At 33.4% G+C, this 17,019-nt stretch overlaps 1 long non-coding RNA gene across 1 annotated transcript in view; it reads left to right on the top strand.

The window, feature by feature from the left end:
• Positions 1–1,984: 1,984 nt before the first annotated feature.
• LOC127705785 (uncharacterized) overlaps positions 1,985–17,019 on the top strand; it is an 86,797-nt gene continuing 71,762 nt past the window's right edge. Inside the window, exon 1 of the long non-coding RNA XR_007984031.1 lies at positions 1,985–2,098. This is a non-coding gene — a long non-coding RNA (uncharacterized LOC127705785). The remainder of the gene's footprint in view (positions 2,099–17,019) is intronic.

Genomic DNA, 17,019 nt, shown 5'->3' with positions numbered 1-17,019 from the left:
ATGTAATGCCAATTTCTAGTTTTCTAATTATTCCATATGGATGCCGAAAAAAAGGCATAAGATATCTAAGTTTTGATATATTATTTTAAGTCTGAAGAAAATCATTACAAGTGGTTTTTTTTGTTTTTTTTCTTCAAATGTTCTAAGATAGGAAAACTTTATATTTTTCGGGGAAGTAAACAGTGTTATCCACTTTGAATTTAACTTAAATAATCTTCTAACTTTATATGTTTATATAGGAGACAACTCTCCAGCAGAAAAAAATACCAAATGTATTAAGCCCCCTCTACAGTAATCTTTATATATCACGCTTTACCATCTCAGGTTGATTCTCCCGAATAAAGGAACATCTTTTTCATATCAAGTTAAAGAAAAAAAAAACTGACATTCGAAGATTTTTATACTGTATAATTGTTATTTTCCCCAAAGGGGGTGAAATAATCTCATCAAAATTACTGATGACTGTGATGAATATTTTTCTATTTTTTGGCTGTACGTAAAGGGTATGAGCCGTTATAAATATAAAAACGACATTGGTACACTGTTGTCAGTTGGTAGCAGCGAGGTTTAAATGTGTTGTCTGTTTGGAGTAAAGATTTGTAGCTTTAAATTCGATTCCCTGTCTTTTCATTTAATCCATTTTCTTTTTTATTTTCGTTTTTCTTATTTTTGTGTGTAACATATTTATAATGTTGATACTTTTGCAATGAGAGCTGATTTTTGTGTGTGTGTTTGTTTGTTTATTATTTGCTATTTTACGTATTTCAAAATATATGTGTCAAAGTAGACGAAATCCCTCCTCTAAAATAAGAATACATGACAATTACAATGTACTATAATCAATTCCTTTTGAATGTAGGATAGATCTTATTCAGTATAGTAGACAGTATTACATCGTTGGGAATATACTGTGTTAACTTTTCCACTTTGATAAATCTCAACCTCCTTAGTAGTGTCTTTGTTTCTTAGTTATTAGTAAACATTAAACCAGAAAGCTTTTAATATCAATATCATTAGCTACTATGTTTTAAATTATCGATTCAGTTCTTCACCATTTCAGTTTTGAATTTCTTATTTATTCACACTAAATCATTTTGATATCCCCAAAGAGATTAGTAATATATACTACTATTTCAAAGGATCGGTCTCATCGTACTTTTGCAGATATATAATTTAACATGCATATTCTGGACAATTACATGTAAAACCATCATAAGTTGATATGGTTTAAAAGATGGGCGAACTACATGTAGAAGAGACTGTGTAAAATTCTAACAATAACTGAGGAAACACCTATTGGATAGGATTAGGAAGGCGTTTCCATGGACTCATTTTGATTTTTGAGTTTTATTTAGAAGAATACAATGATAAAACATATTAACTTTTTTAAAGTTTAATGTCTAAAAGTTTCAAATTAGAGACAGTAAAACATATATTAAATAGCTTCAGTATCGAAATATTTTGTCCAAATACATTTTCTATTATTTTTATTCTCTATGTATGAAAAATTTGCTTTCGGAACAATTTAGTTCTGATGAATGAATTAATATCATCACTGCTTTGCTTCTAACGACTTCTATTATTCATATTCCAATTATATTCCCCTTTAAGTTTTTGTAATTCGAGAAAACGTAATTGGCTGTATGTTTCCATACCTGTTAAACGTTGGCTTTAGATGATAACTACGGAAGTAAACAATGGACTGACAGCTATCCTTCTCAGTCTGTTATTAACAAATATTGATCAGTTAGATATAACAACAAAGCCGTAAACTGTATTTGATACTTTCACTTATTAGGAAGAGTTTGATTTAAAATATCACCACCCCCACTTTTCAACTTAACGCATGCGCTGAAATTCGTCATAACACCTTAACGTTACTAATTCCACCTTTATAGATAAAATATTTCGGGCATATTTTCGGTTTTATAGTATAGTGTCACTGGTTAAACTAGTTAGGAATTTCCGATAAAAGATCAAGGAATATAAATTTTTACATGCACATGTTTTTAATTACAAAAAGGATTCCATATGTACAATTTTGTCGCCAATGCCATCGTTAGTTTTAGGAAATATAAGAAGTTGTAGCATTTCAAAGGTAGGTTTAATGTATCCATGTATTCCAATATATTGTACATAGCTCATACATTGATGAAAAATATCTTTTACATATTTTAGATTGTTTTTGTGCATCTTTTAGAATTTAGCCATACATCAAAATTTTCATGGAATTGTTATCTGTGTTAGTGTAATTCTAAGGTATAGAATATATAGTAATTTTTATTCTATATTTCAAAGAAACAACGATTGGGTAGAGAGATCCATGCTAAATTCTTATCAACCCAGGGATTGGTTATGGCGAATAGAAGTTTTTGAATTATCTATCATTATTATTAAAAAAAATATTCTTGGTTGTCCCATAAAAAATATTTTCCATGTAGAATGTATAACAATGCAGAATAGAAAAGAAACTTAAAAATATTTTACAGATAGGCCCTGTTTGTAAATTTTATAAAATTACTTCGTACATAAAACAATTTGATGGCTTAAAACTCGCATTCTTTTAACTCATTCATTACAGTATAATTTTTCTAGTAGCGCAAATGCTCTGTATGGGTGATTTTTTCTTCTTGCTCAATTAAGCTCTCTGAGTTGTGGCATTGTACATACCTACTGAAGTGAAATGCTTCAAAACATGCAACTTATGCTGTATTATCAATTGGTATTAGGGAAATGTGTAATAAACACGAGACAACAATCCTACGAAATGACTGGAAATATCTATACAGTAATAGAAATTTCAAAAATGATAATCTATATAAAGTCAATATCTTACAATATATGTATGATACTTATCTTCTGTGTATGGATTCTTTTTCTGTGCAAGTTCCTTAATAGCAGTTTCGAACGGCAATCAGCATTTTTAGATTGGATTATACACCGTGTTTCTGTTTTCTTTTACTGATTTTGTTTACAAGCGGACCATGAGTGAATGCTGTTTACAAAGTGTACCAAGATGTCCTCTCCTAATATGTCCATATTTGTAATGCTATCATGCAATAACCCTTTATACTATACAAATACAACTAAACAGATTACACGAAGCGATATACATATAGTATACATATATATTCTCCTGTGTAATGATTATATTCAAATTACTGACGCATTTCGATATCATACTTTTATGTTGTCTGTAAATTTCTCTTTTCTTTCAAAGATTCGGGTGTTACCCGACGATAATTACGGATGTAATTAACAATTCACTTAATATAATTGAAATTTTGTCATTTTACTATTTGTTTTCCTCAGTTTTTTCTCATTTTAAATACATTTTTACCTGATTCGAGCGTTTTTGGCGTTTTAAATTATCTGTATAGTATCTCGGGATCCATACTTTTATAGATGTAGAAATATTCATTCTAATATAACATTCTTCTTTCGCCTTGTAAACAAAGCCAATACAACACGGGGTGCACGTGCGTGACGCCACAATTAAAGTTGCAACGTCAATCGTTGTATTTTGATAAACGCTCGCAATGAAATTATATATAATCATTCTAAGAGAAAGTTTTAATCTTTAGTTTAAATTCATATTTGATTCATAAAAAAGTTGGTTTTATAAAACATTTGTGCTTCATCAACTCATAATAGCTAGGGGCGGATCCAGGATTTTTTGAAAGGGGGCGTATTCCATAAAACAGATTATATACCGTAAAATTTTGGACGATTTCATGCTAAAATCATATAAATCGTGAAAAACATGATATAATTATTTTTTGGGGCGATTAAAAAAGGGGGGCCTTTTAACGTGTCTTGTATGTTCACTTAGAAGTACACAAGTTCTGAGTTTTCCAATTATAATCGAAACAACTCTGTTATGCCATGCTCTATGCTCATTTTTACATGGGCAGGCATCATATTTGTCACATTTCCTCGCTATCGCTCGGTATATAGATGTTGACAAATATCATGCCTAAAATGTTTTAATGTGCATAGATCATGGCATGAAAGAATCATTATTTCTTAACTCACAAGAAAAAGTTGAGACGTTTAAAAACATTCTCTTTATCGATTGTCGGATCTTCTATTCCAATGGCAAAAAAATTTATTCGAAAAAAGTTCAACGAAACAGGTTTACAGCATAAAATCGTCATTTTCGACCATTGTAACTCATTTATAGATCTCAGTCATGTTTAGGGTGAAGGTTGGCGCCTGTTAAATGGTTAAAACCCGCTGCATTTTTATGCACCTGTCCTAAGTCAGGAGCCTGTTGTTCAGTGGTTGTCGTTTGCTGGTGTGGTTCATAAGTGTTTCTCGTTTCTCGTTTTTTATATAGATTTTATAGACCGTTGGTTTTCCTGTTTGAATTGTTTTACACTAGTCATTTTGGGGCCCTTTATAGCTTGCTGTTCGAGGTGAGCTAAGGCTCTGTGTTGAAGGCCGTACTTTGACCTATAATTGTTAACTTTTTATACATTGTGACTTGGATGGAGAGTTGTCTCATTGGCACTCATACCACATCTTCTTATTTATAATTATTATTTACAGTTTCTCATTTTCGACTTTAATTTTTGCCCAACACGCAAAAATGGATTTAAGTTGTCATTGAAGGGCAACAACTCCCATAAGGTTTATTTGTAGATCTTATTCTCCTGTTTATCTCTCTCTATCTACTAAACTTTCGTAAAAAAACCCACTACAAAACGCCTAAAATCATCATTGAAGGACAATAGCTCAGGGATCAACTCCGACCATTCGAATTTTTTGTTGTTCTTGTCTTGCTTATCAGTTTTTCTGTTTAAAAATTTTCTCTATCTATTGAAGTTTTCAAGTGAAAAAAAGAATGGATAAACTAGTCATTTATTGAATAAAAGGCAATAAGTTCTTTATTGAGTCGACTGTATGTTTTGGCTAATTTGATTTATGTGTAGATTTTAAATTAGCATGCTTATAATTGCTTTTAACAGTTCCTCTCTCTCTATTAAAGATTTCAAATTAAAAGCCAAAAACTGAAAAAATTTCGAAAAAGACATTTCAGGGTTGTTATATTTTTTGAGAAAATGATGGTAATTATGTGTAACCTGACAGTTTTGCACGCACTGCTTTGGTTTTTTTAAAAATCCTTGTATATGCCATTTTAGCTCAAATATTCAATTTAAAAACTGACTTGTTCGTTGACAAATCAAATGTCGCATTTAATTCAGAAACTGACCAAGTACAACGTTCAATACGATAATCGTTTGAAGTTGATAATTTTGTTTTCATTAGTGAATCGGAAACAATATAAACGGGACTCTTTAAGTTAAGAAGAGTAAAAACTTGTTTATTCGGTTATATATTGAAACAAACAAATATAAAATTTTGCACAAGGTCATACGCTTCTCTGACTGTTTATAACGTCTTTACACTAAATCCGTTGGATGTGTACTTTGGACTGGGAGAACACAATTTATCCATCAGTTGTAATTGGCTTTGAATTAGCTTCCAGTAACTGCGAGTACTCTTATATCGGTACTTTATGTTATTGTTTTTGTGAATTATACCGATCTATTCAGTTAAGCATGTTGCAACTGTTATACAGCTTGTTCTTATGTTTGTCCCAAGTCAGGAGCCTGTAGTTCAGTGGTTGTCGTTGGTTCATGTCTGTCATAATTGTTTTTCGTAAATTTGCTTTTATAAATTAGGCCGTTAGTTTTCTAGTTTGAATGATTTCACATTTTTCATGTCGGGGCTGTTTATAGCTGAATATATGGTATGAGTTTTTCTCGTCGTTGAAGGCCGTAATGTGACTTATAATTACAAGTTCTGCTGCACCTATGATACATGAATCAAATGGGAACTTTATCCGAAAATTGGAATGACTCTGACCTTGAGGACTATTTTTAATATTACGGTTGTTTAAACCGTAAAATTAAACATAGTTTCTTTAGGATGTATAAAAAAACCTCGTAGATATAAAGTCAAAAATTTTTCATTTAATAAACCTGGTGGCCTACAGTAGAAATCAATACTAATATGTTAAAGGCTGGCAAATATATATATAGTACCTTGCCGATGAAATTATATTATGGTATTCTTCTATCCTGTTCAATTCAATGTAATTGGTGTTAATGTTTTTTTACCCCTATTTTTAAATCAGGGGATATAGGTTGAATCCATAAAATTATGAAGGTATTTGTATGACCGACTGTCTTGCTAAATAACTTAACTTTTTATAAATTATAGGTTGGATGATTTTCTCCTTCATCATGAGACAATTGTGAGATTTTCAATATTCAATGAATTATAATTCTTTAATAATTACTAAACACAACTAAAATTTTCTTTTTTAATAATTTTTTATAATACCATTTAATATTGATAATCTAACAAGGCAATGATTTTATGAGATTTAATCATTCAACTTCCCTATTCTACTGAAGATTGGTGTTTTGAATGGAAAGAAGAAATGAAATGAGCTGAACATTACATAATTTACAATAGTAGAAAATATTATATATACATCCATACGGCTTCCCGAACAAGTTTAAATTGCATCTTAAATTGGCTCATTTGTTTGAATGTAAAGATAGATATCAAACAAGTTCTTTACATAAACGAATGCAACCTATCAACCTATTAATTTTTATTTTCTTCATTGTTAGTCTTAGCACATAGAAAGTCCGAAGATGTTTAACATTAACCTTTTTCTGCAATTCAATTTCCGTCTCAATAATATTATATGAAGACTGAATAGCCAGAAAAATGCAATAACTATCATGTACTGAAGGAAAATGAAATTGATTGTTACATGTGTCAAAAATGTCGGTTTGTTATGGTAATAATTGACTATGTTGTAAACTATATCCGTTCATCAATAATCTATCAAGTTCAATGGTATATCTTGGCGCCAAATATCACTACATTCCAGTATCGACCAATATTGACAACAAGCGATATCACCTTATTTAAAAGAAGACATGTTGTGCAAGCTTGTTACTAAAATTTTCATTTTAAGAAGCCTTTCTAGTATAAAGATATTATTTTTAGAGAAAATGGTAGAAGAAATTCAAAGTCTACAAGCAAAAATGTGTTAAGACAAAAAAGTTGCACTTTTAGTTTTTGAAAAAAAAAATGTTTTCATTATGGTATCTTTCATTTACAAAAAAATTAAAATGGGCAAGCCGTGTATAACTGGTATAAAACACACTGCTGTTTAAGTACAATGGGCATGCCATGTATTACTGGTATAACACAAACTGTTGTTTAATTACAATGGGCATGCCATATATTACTGGTATAACATACACTGTTGTTTAATTACAATGGGCATGCTATATATTTCTGATATAACACAAACTGTTGTTTAATTACAATGGGCATGTCATTTATTACTGGTATAACATACACTGTTGTTTAATTACAATGGGCAAGCCGTGTATAACTGCTTTAACACAAACTGTTGTTTAATTACAATGGGCATGTCATGTATTACTGGTATAACACAAACTGTTGTTTAATTACAATGGGCATGCCATATATTACTGGTATAACAAACACTGTTGTTTAATTACAATGGGCATGTCATGTATTACTGATATAACACAAACTGTTGTTTAATTACAATGGGCATGTCATGGATTACTGGTATAACATACACTGTTGTTTAATTACAATGGGCAAGCCGTGTATAACTGGTATAACACACTGCTGTTTAAGTACAATGGGCATGCCATGTATTACTGGTATAACATACACTGTTGTTTAATTACAATGGGCAAGCCATATATTACTGGTATAACATACACTGTTGTTTAATTACAATGGGCAAGCCGTGTATTACTGATATAACACACACTGTTGTTTAAGTACAATGGGCATGCCATATATTACTGGTATAACATACACTGTTGTTTAATTACAATGGGCATGCCATATATTACTGATATAACACAAACTGTTGTTTAATTACAATGGGCATGTCATGTATTACTGGTATAACATACACTGTTGTTTAATTACAATGGGCAAGCCGTGTATAACTGGTATAACACAAACTGTTGTTTAATTACAATGGGCATGTCATGTATTACTGGTATAACACAAACTGTTGTTTAATTACAATGGGCAAGCCATATATTACTGGTATAACACACACTGTTGTTTAATTACAATGGGCATGTCATGTATTACTGATATAACACAAACTGTTGTTTAATTACAATGGGCATGTCAAGGATTACTGGTATAACATACACTGTTGTTTAATTAAAATGGGCAAGCCGTGTATAACTGGTATTACACACACTGCTGTTTAAGTACAATGGGCATGCCATGTCTTACTGGTATAATATACACTGTTGTTTAATTACAATGGGCAAGCCATAAATTACTGGTATAACATACACTGTTGTTAAATTATAATGGGCAAGCCGTGTATTACTGATATAACACACACTGTTGTTTAAGTACAATGGGCATGCCATGTATTACTGGTATAACACACACTGTTGTTTAAGTACAATGGGCATGCCATGTATTACTGGTATAACACACACCGTTGTTTAAGTACAATGGGCAAGCCGTGTATTACTGATATAACACACACTGTTGTTTAAGTACAATGGGCATGCCATGTATTATACTGATATAACATACACTGTTGTTTAATTACAATGAGCATGCCATATATTACTGGTATAACATACACTGTTGTTTAATTACAATGGGCATGCCATATATTACTGATATAACACAAACTGTTGTTTAATTACAATGGGCATGTCATGTATTACTGGTATAACATACACTGTTGTTTAATTACAATGGGCAAGCCGTGTATAACTGGTATAACACAAACTGTTGTTTAATTACAATGGGCATGTCATGTATTACTGGTATAACACAAACTGTTGTTTAATTACAATGGGCATGCCATAGATTACTGGTATAACACACACTGTTGTTTAATTACAATGGGCATGTCATGTATTACTGATATAACACAAACTGTTGTTTAATTACAATGGGCATGTCATTTATTACTGGTATAACATACACTGTTGTTTAATTAAAATGGGCAAGCCGTCTATAACTGGTATAACACACACTGCTGTTTAAGTACAATGGGCATGCCATGTATTACTGGTATAACATACACTGTTGTTTAAATACAATGGGCAAGCCATATATTACTGGTATAACATACACTCTTGTTAAATTACAATGGGCAAGCCGTGCATTACTGATATAACACACACTGTTGTTTAAGTACAATGGGCATGCCATGTATTACTGGTATAACATACACTGTTGTTTAATTACAATGGGCATGCCATGTATTACTGGTATAACACAAACCGTTGTTTAAGTACAATGAGCATGCCATATATTACTGGTATAACACAAACTGTTGTTTAATTACAATGGGCATGCCATATATTACTGGTATAACATACACTGTTGTTTAATTACAATGGGCAAGCCGTGTATTACTGATATAACACACACTGTTGTTTAAGTACAATGGGCATGCCATGTATTATACTGGTATAACATACACTGTTGTTTAATTACAATGGGCATGCCATATATTACTGGTATAACATACACTGTTGTTTAATTATAATGGGCAAGCCGTGTATTACTGATATAACACACACTGTTGTTTAAGTACAATGGGCATGCCATGTATTATACTGGTATAACATACACTGTTGTTTAATTACAATGAGCATGCCATATATTACTGGTATAACATACACTGTTGTTTAATTACAATAGGCAAGCCGTGTATTACTGATATAACACACACTGTTGTTTAAGTACAATGGGCAAGCCGTGTATTACTGATATAACTATGACCGGACAATTTGGACTGTGCAGTGTGAAAATAGTTTTAAACAACATTTTATGAATTCAATTGTTTTAATGTATATTCTTGTTTTGCATTTATTTTATTATTCTGAACTTTGTCGTAAATTTAGGCATAAGTGTTTTACACGGATTATGTGTCAAAATCTTGGACAAAGGACTTAAATTCATTTACTCTATCCATTTAATTATTTATTCTCTGTAACAGTTTAGACAATAATTTACTTATACGTGTCGGACATTAATTACTCTTCTAATCTATTGTTATTTCTATTTGGCATATGTTAATCTTCTTAATCCTTTAATTGCTTGTGCTTATATATATTGTTATTGTTTGTATGTTACATTACATTTGGTTTTGGAGTTTGTTGTTCGGTCTTGCCGGACTGCTTAAATAAAAGTTTAAGGAGCGAAATATTCCTTCTTGATTTCCATTTAGCCGGAACGCCATTTTACCCGGCTATATAACATACACTGTTGTTTAATTACAATGAGCATGCCATATATTACTGGTATAACACAAACTGTTGTTTAATTACAATGGGCAAGCCGTGTATTACTGATATAACACACACTGTTGTTTAAGTACAATGGGCATGCCATGTATTATACTGGTATAACACACACTGTTGTTTAATTACAATGGGCAGCACACACTGTTGTTTAATTACAATGAGCATGCCATGTATTACTGGTATAACATACACTGTTGTTTAATTACAATGGGCATGCCATGTATTACTGATATAACACACACTGTTGTTTAAGTACAATGGGCATGCCATGTATTACTGGTATTACACACACTGTTGTTTAAGTACAACGAACATGCCATGTATTACTGGTATAACACACATTGTTGTTTAAGTACAATGGGCATGCCATGTATTACAGGTGTAACACACTTTTGTCTAATTACAATGGGCATGCCATGTATTTCTGGTATAACACACACTGTTGTCTAATTACAATGGGCATGCCATGTATTAATGATATAACACACCCTGTTGTTTAATTGCAATGGGCATGCCATGTATTACTGGTATAACACAGACTGTTGTCTTATTACAATGGGCAGCCGCATGCCATGTATTACTGGTATAACACACACTGTTGTTTAAGTACAATGAGCATGCCATGTATTACTGGCATTACATACACTGTTGTTTAATTACAATGGGCATGCCATGTATTACTGGTATAACACACATCGTTGTTTAAGTACAATGGGCATGCCATTTATTACTGGTATAACAAACACTGCTGTTTAATCACAATGGGCATGCCATGTATTACTGGTATAACACACATCGTTGTTTAAGTACAAAGGGCATGCCATGTATTACTGGTATAACACACACTGTTGTTTAAGTACAATGGGCATGCCATGTATTACTGGTATAACATACACTGTTGTTTAAGTACAATGGGCATGCCATTTATTACTGGTATAACACACACTGTTGTCTAATTACAATGGGCATGCCATGTATTACTTGTATTACACACACTGTTGTTTAAGTACAATGGGCATGCCATGTATTACTGGTATAAAACACACTGTTGTTTAAGTACAATGGGCATGCTATGTATTACTGGTATAACACACACTGTTGTTCAATTATAATGGGCATGCCATGTATTACTGGTATAACACACACTGTTGTTTTATTATAATGGGCATGCCATGTATTACTGGTATAACACACACTGTTGTTTAATTACAACGGGCATGCCATGTATTACTGGTATAACACAGACTGTTGTTTAATTATAATGGGCATGCCATGTATTACTGGTATAACACACACTGTTGTTTGATTATAATGGGCATGCCATGTATTACTGATATAACACAAACTGTTGTTTAAGTACAATGGGCATGTCATGTATTACTGGTATAACACACACTGTTGTTTAATTACAATGGGCAAGCCGTGTATTACTGATATAACACACACTGTTGTTTAAGTACAATGGGCATGCCATGTATTATACTGGTATAACATACACTGTTGTTTAATTACAATAAGCATGCCATATATTACTGGTATAACATACACTGTTGTTTAATTACAATGGGCAAGCCGTGTATTACTGATATAACATACACTGTTGTTTAATTACAATGGGCAAGCCGTGTATTACTGATATAACGCACACTGTTGTTTAAGTACAATGGGCATGCCATGTCTTATACTGGTTTAACACACACTGTTGTTAAATTACAATGGGCAGCACACACTGCAGTTTAATTACAATGAGCATGCCATGTATTCCTGGTATAACATACACTGTTGTATAATTACAATGGGCATGCCATGTATTACTGATATAACGCACACTGTTGTTTAAGTACAATGGGCATGCCATGTATTACTGGTATTACACACATTGTTGTTAAGTACAACGAACACGCCATGTATTACTGGTATAACACACATTGTTGTTCAAGTACAATGGGCATGCTATGTATTACTGGTATAACACACACTGTTGTTCAATTATAATGGGCATGCCATGTATTACTGGTATAACACACACTGTTGTTTTATTATAATGGGCATGCCATGTATTACTGGTATAACACACACTGTTGTTTAATTACAACGGGCATGCCATGTATTACTGGTATAACACAGACTGTTGTTTAATTATAATGGGCATGCCATGTATTACTGGTATAACACACACTGTTGTTTAATTATAATGGGCATGCCATGTATTACTGATATAACACAAACTGTTGTTTAAGTACAATGGGCATGTCATGTATTACTGGTATAACACACACTGTTGTTTAATTACAATGGGCAAGCCGTGTATTACTGATATAACACACACTGTTGTTTAAGTACAATGGGCATGCCATGTATTATACTGGTATAACATACACTGTTGTTTAATTACAATAAGCATGCCATATATTACTGGTATAACATACACTGTTGTTTAATTACAATGGGCAAGCCGTGTATTACTGATATAACATACACTGTTGTTTAATTACAATGGGCAAGCCGTGTATTACTGATATAACGCACACTGTTGTTTAAGTACAATGGGCATGCCATGTCTTATACTGGTATAACACACACTGTTGTTAAATTACAATGGGCAGCACACACTGCAGTTTAATTACAATGAGCATGCCATGTATTACTGGTATAACATACACTGTTGTATAATTACAATGGGCATGCCATGTATTACTGATATAACGCACACTGTTGTTTAAGTACAATGGGCATGCCATGTATTACTGGTATTACACACATTGTTGTTAAGTACAACGAACACGCCATGTATTACTGGTATAACACACATTGTTGTTTAAGTACAATGGGCATGCCATGTTTTACTGGTGTAACACACTTTTGTCTAATTACAAAAGGCATGCCATGTATTTCTGGTATAACACACACTGTTGTCTAATTACAATGGGCATGCCATGTATTAATGATATAACACACCCTGTTGTTTAATTACAATGGGCATGCCATGTATTACTGGTATAACACAGAGTGTTGTCTTATTACAATGGGCAGCCGCATGCCATGTATTACTGGTATAACACACACTGTTGTTAAATTACAATGAGCATGCCATGTATTACTGGCATTACATACACTGTTGTTTAATTACAATGGGCATGCCATGTATTACTGGTATAACACACACTGTTGTTTAAGTACAATGGGCATGCCATTTATTACTGGTATAACATACACTGTTGTTTAATTACAATGAGCATGCCATGTTTTACTGGTATAACACACACTGTTGTTTAAGTACAATGGGCATGCCATGTATTACTGGTATAACACACACTGTTGTTTAAGTACAATGGGCATGCCATGTATTACTGGTATAACATACACTGTTGTTTAAGTACAATGGGCATGCCATGTATTACTGGTATAGCACACACTGTTGTCTAATTACAATGGGCATGCCATGTATTACTTGTATAACACACACTGTTGTTTAAGTACAATGGGCATGCCATGTATTACTGGTATAAAACACACTGTTGTTTAAGTACAATGGGCATGCTATGTATTACTGGTATAACACACACTGTTGTTCAATTATAATGGGCATGCCATGCATTACTGGTATAACACACACTGTTGATTTATTATAATGGGCATGCCATGTATTACTGGTATAACACACACTGTTGTTGAATTACAACGGGCATGCCATGTATTACTGGTATAACACAGACTGTTGTTTAATTATTATGGGCATGCCATGTATTACTGGTACAACACACACTGTTGTTTAATTATAATGGGCATGCCATGTATTACTGATATAACACAAACTGTTGTTTAAGTACAATAAGCATGTCATGTATTACTGGTATAACACACACAGTTGTCCAATTACAACGGGCATGCCATGTATTACTGGTATAACACACACTGTTGTCTAATTACAATGGGCATGCCATGTATTACTTGTATAACACACACTGTTGTTATATTGCAATGGGCATAGCATGTATTACTGGTATAACACAGACTGCTGTTTAAGTACAATGGTCATACCATGTAATACTGGTATAACACACACTGCTGTTAAAGTACAATGGGCATGCCATGCATTACTGGTATAACACAAACTGCTGTTTAAGTACAATGGGCATGCCATGTATTACTGGTATAATACACACTGTTGTTTAATTACAACGGGCATGCCATGTATTACTGGTATAACACATACTGTTGTCTAATTATAATGGGCATGCCATGTATTACTGGTATAACACACACTGTTGTCATAATGCAATGGGCATACCATGTATTACTCGTATAATACACACTGTTGTTTTATAACAATGGGCATGCCTTGTATTACTGGTATTACACACACTGTTGTTTAATTACAACGGGCATGCCATGTATTACTGGTATAACACACACAGTTGTCTAATTACAACGGGCATGCCATGTATTACTGGCATAACATACACTGATGTTTAATTGCAATGGGCATGTCATGTATTACTGATATAACACACACTGTTGTCATAATGCAATGGGCATAGCATGTATTACTGGTATAACACAGACTGCTGTTTAAGTACAATGGGCATGCCATGTATTACTGGTATAACATACACTGTTGTTTAAGTACAATGGGCATGCCATGTATTACTGGTATAACATACACTGTTGTTTAAGTACAATGGGCATGCCATGTATTACTGGTATAACACACACTGCTGTTTAAGTACAACGGGCATGCCATGCATTACTGGTATAACACACACTGTTGTTTAATTACAATGGGCAGCCGCATGCCATGTATTACTGGTATAACACACACTGTTGTTTAAGTACAATGGGCATGCCATGTATTACTGGTTTAACACACACTGTTGTTTAAGTACAATGGGCATGCCATGTAATACTGGTATGACACACACTGTTGTTTAATTACAACGGGCATGCCATGTATTACTGGTATAACACACACTGTTGTTTAATTACAACGGGTATGCCATGCATTACTGGTATAACACACACTGTTGTTTAAGTACAATGGGCATGCCATGTATTACTGGTATAACACACACTGTTGTTTAAGTACAATGGGTATGCCATGTATTACTTGTATAACACACACTGCTGTTTAAGTACAATGGGCAGCCGCATGCCATGTATTAGTGGTATAACACACACTGTTGTTTAAGTACAATGGGCATGCCATGTATTACTTGTATAACACACACTGTTGTTTTATTACAATGGGCAGCCGCATGACATGTATCACTGGTATAACACACACTGTTGTTTAATTACAATGGGCATTCCATGTATTACTGGTATAACACATACTGTTGTCTAATTATAATGGGCATGCCATGTATTACTGGTATAACACACTGTTGTCATAATGCAATGGGCATACTATGTATTACTCGTATAATACACACTGTTGTTTTATAACAATGGGCATGCCTTGTATTACTGGTATTACACACACTGTTGTTTAATTACAACGGGCATGCCATGTATTACTGGTATAACACACACAGTTGTCTAATTACAACGGGCATGCCATGTATTACTGGCATAACATACACTGATGTTTAATAACAATGGGCATGTCATGTATTACTGATATAACACACACTGTTGTCATAATGCAATGGGCATAGCATGTATTACTGGTATAACACAGACTGCTGTTTAAGTACAATGGGCATGCCATGTATTACTGGTATAACATACACTGTTGTTTAAGTACAATGAGCATGCCATGTATTACTGGTATAACACACACTGCTGTTTAAGTACAACAGGCATGCCATGTATTACTTGTATAACACACACTGTTGTTTAATTACAATGGGCAGCCGCATGCCATGTATTACTGGTATAACACACACTGTTGTTTAAGTACAATGGGCATGCCATGTATTACTGGTATAACACACACTGTTGTTTAAGTACAATGGGCATGCCATGTATTACTGGTATAACACACACTGTTGTTTAAGTACAATGGGCATGCCATGTATTACTGGTATGACACACACTGTTGTTTAAGTACAATGGGCATGCCATGTATTACTGGTATTACATACACTGTTGTTTAATTACAACGGGCATGCCATGTATTACTGGTATAACACACACTGTTGTTTAATTACAACGGGTATGCCATGTATTACTGGTATAACACACACTGTTGTTTAAGTACAATGGGCATGCCATGTATTACTGGTATAACACACACTGTTGTTTAAGTACAATGGGCATGCCATGTATTACTTGTATAACACACACTTCTGTTTAAGTACAATGGGCAGCCGGATGCCATGTATTACTGGTATAACACACACTGTTGTTTAAGTACAATGGGCATGCCATGTATTACTTGTATAACACACACTGTTGTTTAATTACAATGGGCAGCCGCATGCCATGTATCACTGGTATAACACACACTGTTGTTTAATTACAATGGGCATTCCATGTATTACTGGTATAACACACACTGTTGTTTAATTACAACGGGCATGCCACGTATTACTGGTATAACGCACACTGTTGTTTAAGTACAATGGGCATGCCATGCATTACTGGTATAACACACACTGTTGTTTAAGTACAATGGGCATGCCATGTATTACTGGTATAACACACA

Source organism: Mytilus californianus, unplaced genomic scaffold, assembly GCF_021869535.1.
Source record: "Mytilus californianus isolate M0D057914Y unplaced genomic scaffold, xbMytCali1.0.p SCAF_6, whole genome shotgun sequence".
In the NCBI taxonomy this organism is placed as follows: Eukaryota; Metazoa; Mollusca; class Bivalvia; order Mytilida; family Mytilidae; genus Mytilus; species Mytilus californianus.
This window is presented reverse-complemented; position numbering and strand designations above follow the sequence as displayed.